Source organism: Hyperolius riggenbachi, chromosome 7 (assembly GCF_040937935.1).
Source record: "Hyperolius riggenbachi isolate aHypRig1 chromosome 7, aHypRig1.pri, whole genome shotgun sequence".
Taxonomy (NCBI): Eukaryota; Metazoa; Chordata; class Amphibia; order Anura; family Hyperoliidae; genus Hyperolius; species Hyperolius riggenbachi.
In genome coordinates, this window is record NC_090652.1 from 286422998 (window position 1) to 286442633 (window position 19636).

The window sequence follows — 19636 nt, forward strand, 5'->3', positions numbered from 1 at the left end:
TTTTATTCTAAATGTGTTTTAATGTGAAAATAGGAAAACATTTGGGAAAAAAAACATTATTTTTCAGTTTTCTGACATTATAGTTTAAATAATGCTTACTACCATAATTAAAATTCAAGTAATTTATTTGCCCATTTGTCCCGGTTATTACACCACTTAAATTATGTCCCTATCACAATGTTTGGCGCCAATATTTTATTTGGAAATAAAGGTGCATTTTTTTCAGTTTTGCGTCTATTCCTAATTACAAGCCCATAGTTTATAAAGTAACAGTGTTATACACTCTTGACATAAATATTTAAAGAGTTCAGTCCCCAAGGTATTATTTATGTATTTTTTTATTGTAATTTTTTATTTATTTATTTTACGGAAAAAAAAAATAGTAACAAATGGGGAGTGTGGGAGGTAATGTGTTAATTTAAAATATAAAAATATGAATTTGTATATAAAAAATGCTTTTGACTGTAGTTTTACAATTTGGCCACAAGATGGCCACAGTAATTTTTTGTGAATGGTCCTGTAAGCGTAGTAAGTACGCTTACAGGAAGTGTAATTAGAATGGGAAACTTTTTTTTTTACACAATGATCGCACAGCTTCTCATGGAAGCAGCCGATCATTGCTGCGGGGACTTAGATCAGCGAACAGGAACTGTGTTCCCGTTCATTGATTTCCGGGCAAACGGGTGGCGACGTGCACAAGCGCGCGCACGAGTGAGCGGGAGCGTGGAAAGCGGCGGAGGTGCGTGTATCTATGCCCCGAGCAGGGAAATGAAATTAAAAGGGGTGTAGATATACGGTACTCTGGCGGCGAAGTGGTTAACCACTTAGCACAAACTGGATGTTTATATGCGTCCAGTTTATGCCTCGCTTACTCAAACAGGACACGCAGGCGCTGGGTGGGCACGCTTGTGCTCCTGCCACTTGCTAAAGGCGATAACATATATCCCCTGAGCTAAAGTGCCTGTGTATGAATGAGCATAATGTCAATCAGAAGCCATGTTCATTTATAAAAATGAAAGGAAAAATTGTAGTTAAAAATATTTAAACATCTCCTGTGAACACAGGATAAAGTGTGTATCGCCATTTAGTGAACAAAAAGCACAATAAAAGTTAAAAATACATTACAAAGAAAAGTCCACTATAGTCTTAAACCCCTTCTGCCATCTTTCTCTCCACCACACAGTTACCTAAATAAAACACGAAAAAAGGCCAAAGTTACAGGGTTAAAAAAATACATTAAAAGTTACCTTAGGGACGCTATGGGCTCGATTCACAAAGCGGTGATAACCCAGTTAAAGACTTTAGGCGTGATAATCATTTTATCATGCCTAAACTCATTTCAGGCATGATAAGTTTAGGCATGATAAGTTCAGGCATGATACGTTTAGGCATGATAAGTTTAGGCATGCTAAGTTTAGATAAGTTTAGATCACGCGCAAAGTCCCGCACGCAAAGCAGCGCCATTAAACTCTATGCAAAGTGCACCAGACTTTGCTAGCGCAAAACTTTTGATCAGCTGTGCACTGCGGTGCTAACCCAGTTGGTGCTTAAACTTATCACGCCTAAAAACTTATCACACCTAAACTTATCATGCCTAAACTTATCACACTTAAACTTATCACACCTAAACTTATCATGCCTAAACTGAGTTTAGGCGTGATAAAGGGCTTTTCACCAGCGTGCTAACTGTTAGCACCGCTTTGTGAATCAGGCCCTATGGGTTTGTTTCACAAAAGCGTGCTAAAGCATAGCACGACCGTGCTATGCGTTTAGCGCACAATGTGCTGCGCGTGAAGGCATAAGATTTACGTGCGCACTAACGCAGCAAAGCAAGCGCGACAACCTTTTGTTAGCACGCACACGTAAATCTGTACATGCGCAATCCTTCACGCGCGGTACATTGCACGCTAAACGCATAGTACGACTGTGCTATGCATTAGCATGCTTTTGTGAATTAAGCCCTATGCATCTTGTCTTGTCTATTTCCAAATAATATATTGCCACCATACATTGTATTAGGGACATCATTTAAATTTTGTGATAACCAGTACAAATAGGCAGATAAAATGGGTGGGTTTTTATCTACATTAGCACTGTTTATTTTAAAGGGACATTTAAGTCTCTGTAAAAAAATGAGCTTTACTCACCTGGGACTTCCAGCAGCCCCGATGATGTATACGCTATGCTATAATAGCATAGAGGGCGCTATTATGGCCGGGAACGCAAAGAATGACTCGCAATCCCGGCCTGTCGGCTCCTGTCGCCGAAACCGGAAGTGGCTGCCGGCGGGGCCAGGAGCATCTGATTGAGTCTGCGTGGGCACGATACAGCTGCAGGGGGCTGCTGGAAGCCCCAGGTGAGTAAAACTCATTTTTTTTTTACAGAGACTTTAGTGTCCCTTTAAAACTAAAGGTGGTGCCTGCCTACATTGATTTTCATGAATACTATAGGGGATGAATGGAAAAACTGTGTATTTTTTTTCATTTTGTTCCAAGTTTTTCCCTTTTAAAATGCACAGAAAATAAAGCAATTACTGAAAACAAGTATCACCCACAAAAAGCCTAATTTGTGGCAAAAAAAAAACAAGATATAGAACATTTAGGTGTGATAAGCAGTGATAAAGTTATGGCCAAGTCAGCTGTGAACAATTTAGCATTTCCAGAGGTAAATCTATCTTTTTCTCCAAAGTCCTTATTGCAGCTCATATCATAATCTCCTACTGCACCCCACACATGAGTACCGTATATTATCTCACCAAGGTATTTGTATGATCCCTGTGGGGTAGCTATGTGTATACATCCAGGATTAGATATAAATCCTCCAAACAGAATGAAAGCAGTAATGAGATATGTCTCCCTCCTGTGCTAGGGTATAATCTCTATGCTAAGATAATTTTCAGTCATCCAGCCTGTACCTCATGCCGAAATGTAACATCATAGGAATGAGGGACAAAAGACTCCAATTGTGCAAAGTTAACTATTTTAATACCGTATGCTAAATTTAGACAAATGCAAAGTTCTCTGAGAAGTCATAGCATCCTGAACAATTCTGTCCTGCACACAGATCAATGCACTGCGGTATAAGCCCAATGGCAGTTTACGTTTAATACTCAGAGCAGTTATTACATGCACTACAAGCACATTACTGTCACTGCTTTTTAGAAAATGTATTTTACAGCTGTCACTTTCATTGTTCCATCCTTGGTGACACCACAGGCTTAAAGTGATATTGAAGCAAACAAAAACTTATGAGTTCATGTATTGTGTGTGTAGTACAGATAATTAATAGAACATTAGAAGCAAAGAAAAGAGTCTGATATGTTTATTTTCATTTATATTGCTGTTTGTCTACAGTATAACATTGCATCATACTGTCGTATTTGCAGTTTACAAATTGCACTCTGTACTTTAAGTGATGAAAAAGAACAGAACTTCCTGGCAGTACTAAGAAACAGTGAGAGACAGGTTTGAGGTAAGTGCTTCAGAAAACAGCACTTTAGTCGACAAAGCTTGGTTAAGGAACTCAGGGAAGCTCTTTTGCATAGATAACTACTGACGTTTCTTAACTCTTCCTGTACTGGAAATGAGAGATGGCCATATAATACATCATTTGGCTAAACTTTGACCCTCTACATCACAGTCAGCAGACACATGGCAGCCAATCAGGCTCCACTCCATCCTGGAGCCCCCCCCCCCCCCCCCCTTATATAAGGCAGCAGCGTCGGCAGTTTTCTCACTCTGTGTGCTGCTGTATTAGTGAGAGAAGGGAGAGACATTGGAGAGACAGGGAAAGCGATAGTTAGGAGGTCTGTTAGGTTGCTCCTTGCTGATATTTGTTGATGAAAAGAACCCCAAAACAGCTCTTTTGAGAGCTACTGTTCTTGTAATGTGTTTTTTTGTGTGTGGCCCACAGTACTGCATATACAGCCCTGTCTGTTGCAGCTGGCCCTTTCTAATTGCTATACTGTGCCAGGCTCAGCACATACAGTGCCTTGTGTGATTTCTGCACATTGTTTTATAATACCAGTCACTGCATACCTTTCACTGCACCTGTGTGACTGCACATTGTTCTACCAGCAGTCACTGCATACCATTCACTGCACCTGTGTGACTGCATATTGTTATACCAGCAGTCACTGCATACCTTTCATTGCATCTGTGTGACCGCACGCTGCTTTATATACCAGTCACTGCATACCTTTTCACTGCACCTGTGTGACTGCACATTGCATTATACCAGTCAGTGCATACCTTTCACTTGAATGGATTGCAGACTTGCCCTCCATAACAGATTTTCGTTATAGGATTTCAAGTGTATTCATATCATCATTATACAGCAGTCAGTGTATACCTTTCACTGCATCTGTGTGACTGCACATTGTATTATACCAGCAGGCAGTGTATACCTTTCACTGCATCTGTGTGACTGCACATTGTATTAGTCAAGTCAGTGCATACCTCTCAATTCATCCACCACAATATGGACAAAACAACAGGCAGAGGCATAGCCAGATACAGGCCACCCAGCAGGTCTGTTTGATATCGCGCTGTTGTGATTTTGTGCGGTCCTCGACCAAAGTACAGTGTTCTGAAGAAGGCATGTGCCATCAACTCCAAATATTGTCAGGACATAGTTGACTATTTAACACAGAACACCTCATCTTCCTCAGCTTCCACACAGAAGCAAGACATATCTTCCTCCTCCTGCTCTGATTCTGGCACCCCACTTAACACTCAGTCGGCAGCCATCACCAAAGTGCCATCATCCCAGGGTTCATCAGTGTGGACATTTTTTTGTGCATCTGCCTCAGAGGAGAGCAATGTCATCTGTACTCTTTGCACCGAAAATTGAGCTGTGGAAAGACCAAGACCCACGAAGGGACAACTACCTTACGAAGGGCACATGATGAAAAAACACAAACTGCAATGGGATTACCACCTGTGGAAAAGCAGCACACAAAAGCAAAGCCACACACAGCAGTGGAAGATACTAGGCCGCAATTATTCCTCAAAAAAGGTGACACCCAAACTGTACCGTGATGTTGAAAGGCAAGTGGTGTCATCTTTGGCACACAGCGTTGGGTCAAGGGTCCATCTGACCATGAATGCCTGGTCTGCAAAGCACGGTCAGGCCTGCCCGAAGACTAAGTCAGTCCCCACACACAGCATTTCAGCCTGCACGCCGTGTGACTGACTGCCCCCTCCCCACACAGCATCTCTGCCTGCAGGCTGCTTAACTGCCTTCTCCACCACCACCAACAGGGTCCAGGACTCCAGGTGAATTCCTGAATTTTTAAGGCCGCTGCTAGCAGCGGTCGCTATAATAATTTTTCTGGTGTGTGTACATGCCTGCCTAATTTCTCTAGCTGCACGGCGGCTGCAACAACAAAACAAAAGGCATGTACATGTGTCAATTCCGCTTCCTGATCATTATTTTGCCGCAGTGAAGGGGCTTGAGTATCACAATGAAACAATGACTGGCTATATGAGTGTGTTGGGGGGCACACCTGACCCAAGATAATAAGGTTGTTGCTTCATTGTGGACAGACCAAATTTGATCAGCTGGACAGTCACTGTTGCTCTGTCATTGAGCTACCTCAGCCCGACCATATGGGCTTTGAAAACCACAATGGCCTGCACTCTGGCCATGGTGCGCACCAGTCCAGCACGGCCATCACTACACAAACAGCTGTCAGTGTGAAGCAGTACACTAATTACACTACCTGTTGGTGTATACACATGCAAGATGTTTTAAAGCAGTTTAGGGCTCCAATTTAGCAATGCAATGTGATTTGTGTTCTTAAAACGCTGCTGTGCGTCAAATCCGTAATTTTCTTTTGGCGTGTATCCCACTCTGCCATGCCCCGTCCAGGTGTTAGACCCCTTGAATCATCTTTTCCATCACTTTTGTGGCCAGAATTAGTGTTTGTAGTTTTGAAAGTTCGCCTGCCCATTGAAGTCTATTGCGGTTCACAATGTTTGCCGGTTCGTGAACTTTTCGCAAGCTCCCTTTGAGGTTTGCGAACCTAAGATCGGAGATTTGAGCCATCTCTACTGGAAACAATCCGAGACTCATATCTGTGCCACTAATGTTCTATTAGCTGTACTACGCATACAATTCATTATCTCATAAATTTATTTTCACTTTAGATTCCCTTTAAAATAGAGGCTTTGGTGTCACTAGTAGAATTATCAAGCTGGAAAATGCTCATTTCTAAACTTTTTTACTCTATCCAGAATGAAAGAGCAAAGTTTTGGGCAAAGTGTAACGATTGTGGAACTTTCTCCGTGATCAGCGCACAACGCGTGCGCTGACACGGCGGAAATCCTCCACAAGCGTGTAATTGCAGGCACCCAGCAAAAGGTGCTTTGCACCCGTAGAGGGAAAATTCCTGTTGGCAGATGGCGCTGGGGAGTGCAGAGGAACCAATCCTCTGTACCTCCACAGATGCCAGACAGGAATTTTACGAAGCGCAGAACGCAATCGCAAGAGAGGCGATTGCAAATGAGACGAGCAAAGGGACAGGTTGTATGTGTGTGCGCCAACCTAGTCGCCACCCCGCGACAGTGCACACACAACAGCAGATATGAAACAGGAATGCGATCGCGAGAGGTGCGATCGCCAGACGTGACACAAGGCAGATCAGGACAGAATACGAGGTTAGCAAAGGCACAGCAAATAATACAATGAGGAGATACGGAAAATAACAAACGCTAGCTAACCGCGAACACCGCACTCATTCGCAACAGTGCACGCGGTTATGCGCGGTCTCCACGTGATAAGCACAATAGAGACAAGCACGTCTAACTAACCATTAACAGACAAACATGAAATAGAGGACGCGAGCGCTTGCTTAACGGTTACCTCACCGAGCCTCCAGCAAGCGTAGCAGACAAGACAGACACACGAAAACAGGGACAAGCGAGAGATAGGATCCACAGCACTAGCGAAAAGTTGCTAGTGCGATCCAGGTACAGAGTAGCAGAACAGAAGGATCCCCAGCGCTAGCGAAAAGTGGCTAGCGCGATCCCAGAAGACAGAACAGAAGGATCCCCAGCGCTAGCGAAAAGTAGCTAGCGTGATCCCAGGAGACAGAACAGAAGGATCCCCAGCGCTAGCGAAAAGTGGCTAGCGCGATCCCAAGAGACAGAACAGAAGAGATAGCTGGTAGCAACCGCTGCACCAGCTATACTCCAAGAACAGAGATCAGAACCATTTCCTGTCGACCACCGTTGGGACAGGACAATGGCAACAGAACACACAAACAGATAATACAACCTGACTGGGCTAGAAGGGGAGCCAAAAGCAACCCCCAGGAATTAACTATACTAGATAGCAATGGCTGACACTCCAGCAGTGTGCATCAGGAACAGACCATGGAAGGGAAATGACCAGCAAAGGACTGTGGGTAATCCCAACCTTTATACTGCCAGTCATCACAGGAGGCAGGTAGGGGATTTGCATAACGAATGTATGCAAATTCCCCAGCAGCAAGCTGCAGAACTGACAAAATGTCTCTCTTAAAGAGACCTGCAGAATGCAGACGTGAACAGTGATCAAAACGCTGCCTGTCTGCACAGGCAGCTGAGCAGATTCTCACACAAAGTTAGTTTTCACTGAACTGAATTGGACACTGACATTGGGCAAGAAAATTGTTTACATAAAAAAATGAATATTTACTTTCCATAAATTAACTTTTCTTCTTGATCCTGCCCTTCATCTCTATGGTACTACTGCCACAAAAGTGGACAAACCACCAAAAAGTGTAAATGGTCCTGGACCCCCTTACTGCCTCCACCAAACTCTGTGGATGTGTCTCTCCTCCGGCCAGGAGAACTAAAAAACAGCACACTTAAAGCGCACCTGCACTGAAAGGGATACGGCGGCTGACATATTTATTTCCTTTTAAACAATGCAAATTGCCTGGCAGCCCTGCTGTTGCTCTTCTTCTAATGCTCTTAGCCATAACCTTGAACAAGCATGAAGATCAGGTGCTCTGACTGAAGTCTGACTAGATTAGCTGCATGATTTTTTAATGGCTATTTGTGGCTACAAGCTCTATTAGGCACTGCTATTTGGCCTGAGGAAGTGGGTATGCACCCACGAAACGCATTGCCAGTGCAATAAAAATTCTATTGATACATGAAGTTGTCTTCATTGAGTTAAGCCACCTGGCTTTTTTTCATTTTATTTCTTTTTAACACATCATATCTTCTCTGGGAGCCTTTATCCTTTATCCTGTGCCTTCACCCTTCTTTTTGTCCGTCTACTCCCATAAACATACAGATAAGTTAATTGGCTTCACCCCAAACTGGCCCTAGACTACGATACTCCCCCACTACATGATACATACATAGACATATGACTATGGTAAACATTAGATTGTGAGCCCCTCTGAGGTTAAGTGACAAGACAATATACTGTGTACAGTGCTGCAGAAGATATCGGCGCTATATAAATACAGTAAATCCTTGGATTGAGAGTAACTTGGTTTAAGAGCGCTTTGAAATACAAGCAAACATTTTTGTGAAATTTTGACTTGATATACAAGCCAACGTCTTGATATACAAGCAAACAAGCAAAACATATTTACACGTGTCCTATCATTACAACTGAGCCAATGTTTTTTCTCTCCTTGATTGTAGGATTGTACTTAACCACTTCAGGACCACCGGCTTACACCCCCCTAGTGACCAGGCCCTTTTTCCCAAATCAGTGCTGTGCAGCTTTGACAGCTTGCTGCACAGCCATACAACTTAGCACACAAATGACTCTTACCTTCTTTTCTTGTCCTTAACAGGACATTCTTTTGGAGGTCTCTGATCACTGCTGCGTTTTTTTTTAATTTAAAAAAAGCATTTTCCCTCCTTCCCCCTCCCTCTCCCTCCCTCCCCCCTTCCCTGTCCTAAATTGACAACGGACAGCAATCCGTCCTCTTCCCCGCCTTTCATAGGCATCGGCCTATGAGAGGCCTTTCAATGCAAGCCACTCTGAGGGACAGCCAAATGTCTCCTGTACAGCGCTGTGCTAGATCACAGCGCTGTACAAATGTAAACAAAGGTTTTTTTTTTTCGTTTACTCACAGCCTGCTAGCAGGCTGAAAATGGAGCTCAGCTCTGTGACTTGGCAGGGAACGATCGCGCATGCACTTGTTCCCTGCTAATCTCCGCTCCCAGGACTTGATGTCAATCGCCGTTGGGCAGTCCTGGGGCTGCCACTCTTCCGCTGATCGGCGTTAGGGGGTTGGGAGGGGGTTAATCTGAACGTACTGACTGTACAATGTCACATTTCCGTTAAACCCTCAAAAGTAATCAACAGCAACTGTCATTAGATAAATTCCTTGTTAATGCCGCCCACAAAAAAAGGAGGGTGTGAACCACCAGAAAGCAATGATTCTGTTCGTTGTAGTGAAAGTCTTGTTTACATCTTTATTATATACAGTATAGTACTGTGTATTAAATATTATTTTGTAACTGTTTTTGAAACAAATCACTTGAATTTACATCATTCCTTTTGGGATAATTTGCTTTGATATAATAGTGCTTTGGATTACAAGCATGTTTCCGGAACAAATTATGCTGCAAAGCAAGGTTCCACTATGCTAACCAATAATAACAACCTCATGCCCTCTGCCTACTGACACACAGGGCAGTGCTCTACAGCCTAGAAAAGTCTGAAGACTACTGACTATTGTAGCTCTGTTGAGTCACATGATCAGCACCTCAGAAAGCAGAAGGTGACTGGTTCATTATCATCACAAATCACATGACTGACTGATTACTCATCTACAAATACCTGGGTACTGGCTGCTACTATCCAAATAAAAAAAATTAAATTAAATATGAAGAACTTTTATAGTTTACAGTACAGAGGTGTACGCCGTAATTTTTACGGCTTTCCTTTGGCGAAGAAATAGCCACATTTATTTTAACCTTGCTTAAAAAAATAACAAAAATGTAATTTAACCACTTCATAACTGAGGGGTTTTACCCCCTGAGCACCAGAGCAATTTTCACCTTTTAACGCTCCTTCCATTCATTCGTCTATAACTTTATCATTACTTATCGCAATGAAATGAACTATATCTTGTTTTTTTCGCCACCAATTAGGCTTTCTTTAGGTGGGACATTATGCCAAGAATTATTTTATTCTAAATGTGTTTTAATGGGAAAATAGGAAAAAAATGTGGGAAAAAATTCATTATTTTTCAGTTTTCGGCCATTATAGTTTTTAAATAATGCATGCTACTGTAATTAAAACCTATGAAATTTATTTGCCCATTTGTCCCGGTTATAAAACCATTTAAATTACGTCCCTATCACAATGTTTGGCGCCAATATTTTATTTGGAAATAAAGGTGCATTTTTTTCAGTTTTGCGTCCAACCCTAATTACAAGCCCATAGTTTATAAAGTAACAGTGTTATACCCTCTTGACATAAATATTTAAAAAGTTCAGTCCCTAAGGTAACTATTTATGTATTTTTTTTATTGTAATTTTTTTTTTATTACAAAAAGTAAAAAAATTGGGGAGTATGGGAGGTAATGAGTTAATTTTTAGTGTAAAACTAATGTATTTGTATATGAAAAAATGCTTTAGGGTGTAGTTTTACTATTTGGCCACAAGATGGCAACAGTAACCTTTTGTTTATGCGACCTGCAAGCGTAGGAAGTACGCTTGCAGGAAGTTCAGGGAGGCTGGGAAACTTCTTTTTTTTTTTTTCAATGATCGCGCTGCTTCTCATAGAAGCAGCTGATCATTGTGGGGGGTTTAGACCAACGAACGGGAACGTTTTTTCCCGTTCATTGATCTCCGGGCGAGTGGGCGGCAGCGTGCACGAGCGCGCGCACGAGCGAGTGGGAGCGCGGGCAGCGGCGTGAGTGCGGGACGTGCGGATATCTCCATCCCAGGGGGTGAAAGAATGGAAAAAGGGACAGAGATATCCGCACCGCTGGGGGTAAAGTGGTATTGACAATACATGAATAAACATCTACACTTTTCCTTTTTTCAAAGTAATCCTGAAGCTCTTACAGTTCCATCCTGCCACACATTTGCAGATTATTATTTCTTTTCTCTTTTTTTTTTCCAAACAGAAAAAAAAGTCCATCATCATAAACGGAAAAAGCAATTAGAGGACGGAGGATGGAGAACCTGTCTAGGTAGTTTAAGTGTCCATCTCCTGCTTCCATTAAAAGCACATTGATATAATACAATGCGCCTTAGTCAATTAGAAAAAAAAGTGCAATTACTATAAAGATGACACAGAAAGCCACCTGATTAAATTTATAGAATGGCTTTATAGGACCAATTATTGCTACGTGAGGCTATACTTAACATTGTCTATTATGCTGACTTTTTTTACAGCTATTAAGAGCTTTCCATTCCTCCTGGAAGACAGCCATTTATGATTCCGCACTCAGCTGAGATTTTTTTCACTTTGATTCTAACTTTTATAACTATTATTGGCTTAAAGAGAAACTCTAGGCTCTTTTAATTAGATTTGCTTTGAAGCTTTCAAAAAATAAAGCTTGCAGATTCTCTAAAAAAAAAACCCAGTTCAGCGTCCCAGTGTTTTTGAAAGCCAACATAAGCTTACATAGTCGTCTTTTATGATGTGATTTGTGTGTACTCCGCACTGCGCATCTCGCTACCCTGTTTCCCCGAAATGAAGAACTCCCCCAAAGGTAAGACCTAGCAGGAATTTTGAGCATGCTCGAAATATAAGCCCTACCCTGAAAGTAAGCCCTAGCGACCGTAGGGGGATAAAGTATCACAACATGTGTTATTACTGGAGCCAAATGTCTTGCGGGCCGGAGCATGGCTCCGTTATTGGGCCAATCACTGCTCTCGCTGCTACTCAGGAGCTGCGGGACGTCGTAGGACACGGGGACAGCGCAGCATGGAACTGGGGGTAAGAGGAGGATGCAGAAAGATATTGAAGGACACGGGAAAAACCATGAGGACATGAAGGACAGTGAGACACAGAGGACAACATGGGGGACACAGAACACAGGAAGACAGGGAATAGAGGGTGATATGGATACAGAGGGGGACAACAGGAGGACACTAAAGGTACAAGGGACACGGGCACCCAAGAGGTGGATCCAGCAGAGGAAGAGGCGGCACAGTGGGAAAGGCAGGAGGACACACAGCACAGGAACTTGTGTGTTCATAGGAATATGAGACATCCCCTGAAAATAAGCATTGATGCAAAAATGAATATAAGACACTCTTATTTTGGGGGAAACACAGTACAGAAGAACATGTGTCTTTCAACACAGAGGTGCGGAATGAATGTATGAGCACCATTACACACCTCAATTTCTTTTTCTTCAACAACAACAACAAAACATTAGTAAAGCAAATTTTTCCTGTAGGACCTAAAGTTCATAGGCTTGTCTCAGAGCAGTATATAGTGATCTGTACAGGGGAGAAAGTTATGTGATCATAAATGCCACACTAAACAGGTGGCTTTTCAGTTTTGATTTAAATGTGTCCAAGTTTGGAGAAGCATTCCACAGGGTAGGGGCACCATGACAGAAAACTCTGGCTCCGAAGGATTTTAGATGGACTCTGGGGGTGGTGAAGTTATTGGATCCTTTTGATCTGAGGTTGTGGAGGTGTGTGAATCCTTCAGGTATCCAGGGCCTGGGTCGTGTAGAGATTTGAATGTTAGCATGCCAATTTTGAAAAGGGCTCTCCATTTTATGGGTAGCCAGTGTAGTGAGCAAAGGATTGGTGTCATGTGGCAATGGCGGGGTTGGCTTGTTAACAGTGTTGCGACAGCCTTCTATAATAGCTGTAGGTCTTTATTTGGAAGGCCTCCATAGAGGGAATTATAATAGTCCAGCCGTCATGTGGTGAAGGCATGAACTAGAGTGGGAAGATCCTCTGAAGGAATGAGGTGCTTAATTTTGGCAATATTCCTTATTTAAGTGCACACTAGCACAACCATGGACACCCATATGTACCAGTACGTAAGTAGCTATGATAGTAATTTTATGATGTCAAAAGCTTGCACCCAGTTATCAGGACACAGTTACTGTTTATTTATAAGTGCCTTTCTACAGCATAATTGGTATGAGAGGTATCTAGTTTAACGTTACAGGAACAAGCTTGATTGTATGAATGTATTCAGAGAATTACTATTTACATATTAATTTACTCATTTGCAGTTTTCTCCATGTGTGGATGTCATGCCCTGTTGTTCTACATCCTTCCTATGCAGCGTGATGGCTCTATTAGCGCCTCTCTGTTTCCTGGCAGTTTGATGACCCTGCTGAGTGCTGTTTCTGCTAAAACCTCTACACATCAACTTATCCTGGAATGGAGAGAAGTTCACACAAAAATAGTTACACCGTGAAAGTTTACACTGACCTGGGAGTATAAAAACCTGCACTGCAAAATTATAGATGTGAAAAATAGCGGTGAAGCAGAATTTCAGCAGAGATGGCTCGAACCTCCGATTTTAGGTTTGCAAACCTGCTGTGTGGGGACCGACTTAGACTTGGGGCAGGCAGTTACATGGCGTGCAGGCAGAGATGCTGTGTGTGGGGACTGACTTAGTCTTCAGGCAGGCCTGACTGTGCGTGCAGACCAGGCATCTGTGGTCAGATGGACCCTTGATCCAACGCTGTGTGCCAGAGATTACACCACTTGCCTCATCATGGTACAGTTTGGGCCTTTTTTGAGAAATAGTTGCGTCACTGCGGTGTGTGGCTTTGCTTTTGTGTGCTGCTTTCCCTCAGGTGGACATCCCATTGCAGTTTGTGCTTTTTCATCATGTGCCTTCGTAAGGTAGTTGTCCCTATGCGGGTCTTGGTCTTTCCATGGCTCAATTTTTGGTGGCAGAGAGTACAGATGGCATTGCTCTCATCTGAGGCAGACACACACAAAAATTTCCACACCGCTGAGCCCTGTGATGATGGCACTTTGGTGATGGCTGCCGACTGAGTGTTAAGTGGGTTGCCAGAATCAGAGCAGGAGGAGGAAGATATGTCTTGCTTCCGTGCGGAATCTGAGGAAGATGTGGTGTTCTGCGTTAAAAAGTCAACTATGTCCTGACAATATTGGGGGTTGATGGCACGTGCCTTCTTCTGAACACTGTACTTTGGTCGAGGGCCACACGAAATCATGACAGCACAACCTCGAACAGAACTGCCAGGTGGCCTGCCTCTGGCTCTGCCTCTGCCTGTTGTTTTGTCCATATTGGGGGGGATGAAGTGAAAGGTATGCACTGACTTGACTAATACAATGTGCAGTCACACAGGTGCAGTGAAAGGTATGCAGTGACTCCTATATAAAACAGCGTGCGGTCACACAGAGGTGCAGTGAACAGGTATGCAGTGACTGGTATGTAAAACGGCATGCTGTCACACAGGTGCAGTGAAAGGTATACAGTGACTGGTATTACAATACAATGTGCAGCTGTCACACAGGTGCAGTTAACAGGTATGCACGGACTGGTATATAAAACAGCGTGTGGTCACACAGAGGTGCAGTGAACAGGTATGCAGAGACTGGTATATAAAACTGTGTGCTGTTACACAGGTGCAGTGAAATGTATGCACGGACTGGTATTACAAATGTGCAGCTGTCACACACACAGGTACAGTGAACAAGTATGCAATGACTGGTATATAAAACTGGATGCTGTTTCACAGGTGCAGTGAAAGGTATGCACGGCACGGACTGGTATTACAAATGTGCAGCTGTCACACACACAGGTACATTGAAAGGTATGAAGTGACTGGTATATAAAACTGCGTGCTGTTTCACAGGTAAAATGAAAGGTATGCACGGCACAGACTGGTATTACAAATGTGCAGCTGTCACACACACAGGTGCAGTGAAGCGGTAGGCACTGAATGTGCTGGGCCTGGCATAGTATAGCAATTAGCAAGGGCCAGCTGCAACAGACAGGGCTGTATATGCAAGTGTCAGTGGGCCACACACAAAAAAAACCACATCATAAGAACATTAGCTCTCAAAAGAGCTGTTTTAGGGGTGCTTTTTAGCAATAAGTATCAGCAACACTGACGAGGACCCAAGGTAAGTATCAGTAAGGGTTAACTGAAAAGATTTAGCATTAGGTTTATCAGTTATATATTAGTTTATATTAGTTTAGGTTAGTGTTGGGATGTAGAGTAGAGGGGTTAGTTTTTAAATAATGGGGATGGGAAGCTATGAGTAGGCATTAGGAAGTTATGTTTTGGGAAGCGGTAAATGTTAATAAGGAGATTATACGTGTGTGAGTGTGTGTGGGGTGTGTGTGTGTGTAAGGATTTTATGGTTAGGCATTAAGAAGTGGACTATTTTAGGCAGGGAGGTTAGGGATGCCCATCACCACTGCTTGTGCTTAGTCTTAAGGTGGGTACACACATCAGATAAAAGTCTTTGGAAAATGAAAGATCACAGACCAATTTGACCCCCTTCCATGTAGTATGAGAGCCATACCTACACAGTCATTTCTATTGAGCTGAACTCCCCATCAGATACAACTCTTTGCAAGATGCTGCACACAAAGATGCTGTACACATGCAACAGATCAGTATCTGCAAAAGATCTGTTCCTGCAAAAGATCCGTTCCTGCAAAAGATCCGTTCATGCAAAATGCATTCATAGTCTATGATATCTGCAGATCATCATACACACCTTGTTTAACGGACAATCATCTACAGACCAGATCCATCAGGATGGATCTTTGGATCTGCAGATGATTGTCTGATCTGCAGATGAAGGTCTGTTAAACAAGGTGTGTATGAGATCTGCAGATATCATAGACTATGAATGCATTTTGCAGGAACGGATCTTTTGCAGGAACAGATCTTTTGCAGATACTGATCTGTTGCATGTGTACAGCACCTGTGTGTGCAGCATCTTGCAAAGATTTTTATCTGATGAGGAGTTCAGCTCCATAGAATAGACTGTGTAGGTATGGCCCTCATACTACATGGAAGGGGGTAAAACTGGTCTGTGATCTTTCATTTTCCAAAGGCTTTCATTTGATGTGTGTATGAGCCTTTACCCTGGAACACCATACACTTGCTGTTGTATGTGATTTAGAAAGGATCCCTCATAGACTGGTGCCGTCACATCTGTTGTTATTCGTTTGGAGTGTGAGAGGCTTTCTCTGTATTTACTTATTGTACGGTGTGGAGCAAATGATCCGTAAACTCTTCCACTGAGGTGGTTGGACTGTCATGGAATCTACGTTACACAGGTCTTCGCCCAGGGCATCCCAGAAGAAGTGTTGATGGGCTTTGCGGCCTGGTGGCAACATCTAGGAGTACCCTATCAGTGGCAAGGAGATCTGATGACACCATGCTTAGGAGACCCGGAAGCTGGTACGGGGTCATCACCATTGTTAAACTGGAGGATGGAGAAATCCAATGATCATAGTAGACAAACAGGACACAGTAGAGGAGAAAGAGATTGATGAGTAGACTACACGGGAGGTAAGTGTAACGTGTATGTTTATTCGGAACTTTTTCATTTTCAGTTTAGGTTTGCTTTAAACTTTGGTGTAACAATCTTCATGTACAAACGCTCCTTTGTTATGAAGACGCCAAATTGCAAAGCACTATAAATCTTTTAGAAGCTTTTAATCATTTTAAACTCGACTATTGACAGAATGCCACGAGACACTGCAAATAGGCATTCTATGGATTTCAGAGGCTATCATCAGAGCTGTTAATTATAACATGCATGCATTCTAAACCCTACAGTGCAATGTTATTCAATCATATTCAGTGCTGCTCGGATACCCCTTTTCAAAATCCGGATCCGATTCGGATCCGGATACCCCGCTATCCGATCCGGATCGGATATCCGAATTCAAAATTTTCCGATCCGAATCCGATTCGGATATCCGACCCTAGTATCCGATCGGATTCGGATATCCGTGTTTAATCCCGGAAGTGGCCTTTAAATTGCTTTAAAAAGGTTTTTTAGGGTATATGAGGCATGTAGCATCATAATTGTGAAAAGGGAAACACTGATGATGTGGGGAGTGGACTTAAAATCCCCCCCCCAAAAAAAAAAATGGCTGTCAATCAACATCAGAGTGGTATATCAGGAAGCAGTCGTACTGACGCAGTTGGGGCCTCCCCACAACTCGGACAGCAGACACCTCCAAAAAAAATTACACAGCTATTGTGTTTACATAGTTGACCACGGCACTGTTGTAGGTACCACGGCACAGTAAAAAATTAGGAGAGGTTCCAGGAAGCGGTCGTACTGACGCAGTTGGGGCCTCCCCACAACTCGGACAGCAGACACCTCCAAAAAAAATTACACAGCTATTGTGTTTACATAGTTGACCATGGCACTGTTGTAGGTACCACGGCACAGTAAAAAATTAGGAGAGGTTCCAGGAAGCGGTCGTACTGACGCAGTTGGGGCCTCCCCACAACTCGGACAGCAGACACCTCCAAAAAAAATTACACAGCTATTGTGTTTACATAGTTGACCATGGCACTGTTGTAGGTACCACGGCACAGTAAAAAATTAGGAGAGGTTCCAGGAAGCGGTCGTACTGACGCAGTTGGGGCCTCCCCACAACTCGGACAGCAGACACCTCCAAAAAAAATTACACAGCTATTGTGTTTACATAGTTGACCATGGCACTGTTGTAGGTACCACGGCACAGTAAAAAATTAGGAGAGGTTCCAGGAAGCGGTCGTACTGACGCAGTTGGGGCCTCCCCACAACTCGGACAGCAGACACCTCCAAAAAAAATTACACAGCTATTGTGTTTACATAGTTGACCATGGCACTGTTGTAGGTACCACGGCACAGTAAAAAATTAGGAGAGGTTCCAGGAAGCGGTCGTACTGACGCAGTTGGGGCCTCCCCACAACTCGGACAGCAGACACCTCCAAAAAAAATTACACAGCTATTGTGTTTACATAGTTGACCATGGCACTGTTGTAGGTACCACGGCACAGTAAAAAATTAGGAGAGGTTCCAGGAAGCGGTCGTACTGACGCAGTTGGGGCCTCCCCACAACTCGGACAGCAGACACCTCCAAAAAAAATTACACAGCTATTGTGTTTACATAGTTGACCATGGCACTGTTGTAGGTACCACGGCACAGTAAAAAATTAGGAGAGGTTCCAGGAAGCGGTCGTACTGACGCAGTTGGGGCCTCCCCACAACTCGGACAGCAGACACCTCCAAAAAAAATTACACAGCTATTGTGTTTACATAGTTGACCATGGCACTGTTGTAGGTACCACGGCACAGTAAAAAATTAGGAGAGGTTCCAGGAAGCGGTCGTACTGACGCAGTTGGGGCCTCCCCACAACTCGGACAGCAGACACCTCCAAAAAAAATTACACAGCTATTGTGTTTACATAGTTGACCATGGCACTGTTGTAGGTACCACGGCACAGTAAAAAATTAGGAGAGGTTCCAGGAAGCGGTCGTACTGACGCAGTTGGGGCCTCCCCACAACTCGGACAGCAGACACCTCCAAAAAAAATTACACAGCTATTGTGTTTACATAGTTGACCATGGCACTGTTGTAGGTACCACGGCACAGTAAAAAATTAGGAGAGGTTCCAGGAAGCGGTCGGTCGTACTGCCGCAGTTGGGGCCCCACAACTCGCACAGCACAGACACCTCCAAAAAAATTACACAGCTGACCATGGCAGGTACCACGGCACAGTTCAAAAAATAAGAACCTGGCTTCATGAAGATGGAGTCAGGAGGTTGTGGTGGTAAAGGGTGGTTAAGCAGGCCAGGCATAGTGATTACCACTCAGCCACTTCATTTCCCCCTCTTGCCAACAACAGGGGCCAGGAACTCACCAACTGCCCAAGCCTCGTTCATCTTTAAAAAAGTCAGTCTGTCCACAGACTGGCCTGACAGACAAGAGCGCTTCTCAGTGACCACGCCACCGGCCGCACTGAAGCACCTTTCCGACATAACGCTGGAAGGCGGGCAGGACAGCACTTCCAGGGCGTATTGCGCCAGCTCGCCCCAGATATCCAGGTGCTTCACCCAGTACTCCAAGGGGTCCACAGGGGTGTCGGTGTCAAGCCCGCTATAGGACCCCATATAATCGGCCACCATCCGGGTCAGGTGCTGGTTCTGGCTTTGAGAGCCGGATGCTGCTGCAGGCACCTCCTCTGTAGGCAGCGGTACTGGTGTGGCATAGAGCGCCTTTGTCAGAGACAGCAGGTTTGTTGGGCGCCTGCTGATGCTGGATGCAGGCACCTGCTGCTGTGCTGGCTGGACTGAGACAGCAGGGGGGGTGGGAGTCCGGGGGAAGGCTTCCTCCAAGCGCCGAACCAGAATCCGCTGCAAGTCCCTGATTCGGCGCACAGGGTCTCCTCCTACAGGCAGGAACTGAGCCAGCTTCCCCTTCAGCCGTGGGTCCAGCATCAGGGTGATCAAGATGTCCTCCCGAGCACTCATCTCCTTCACCCTTGGGTCTTTGCGCAGGCACTGCAGCATGTGCGCTGCCATAGGGAAGAGGGCTGCCATCTCTGCTGACCTATGATATTCTGCACCGCTGACAGTGCTGTCGTCCTCCTCTGATTCCGGAGCCTCATCTTGCTCTCTCCACCCCCGCACTACTGCAGCTGCACTCCGCTGTGCCCCCTCCTCTTCAAGGTCAGGGACCTCCAACT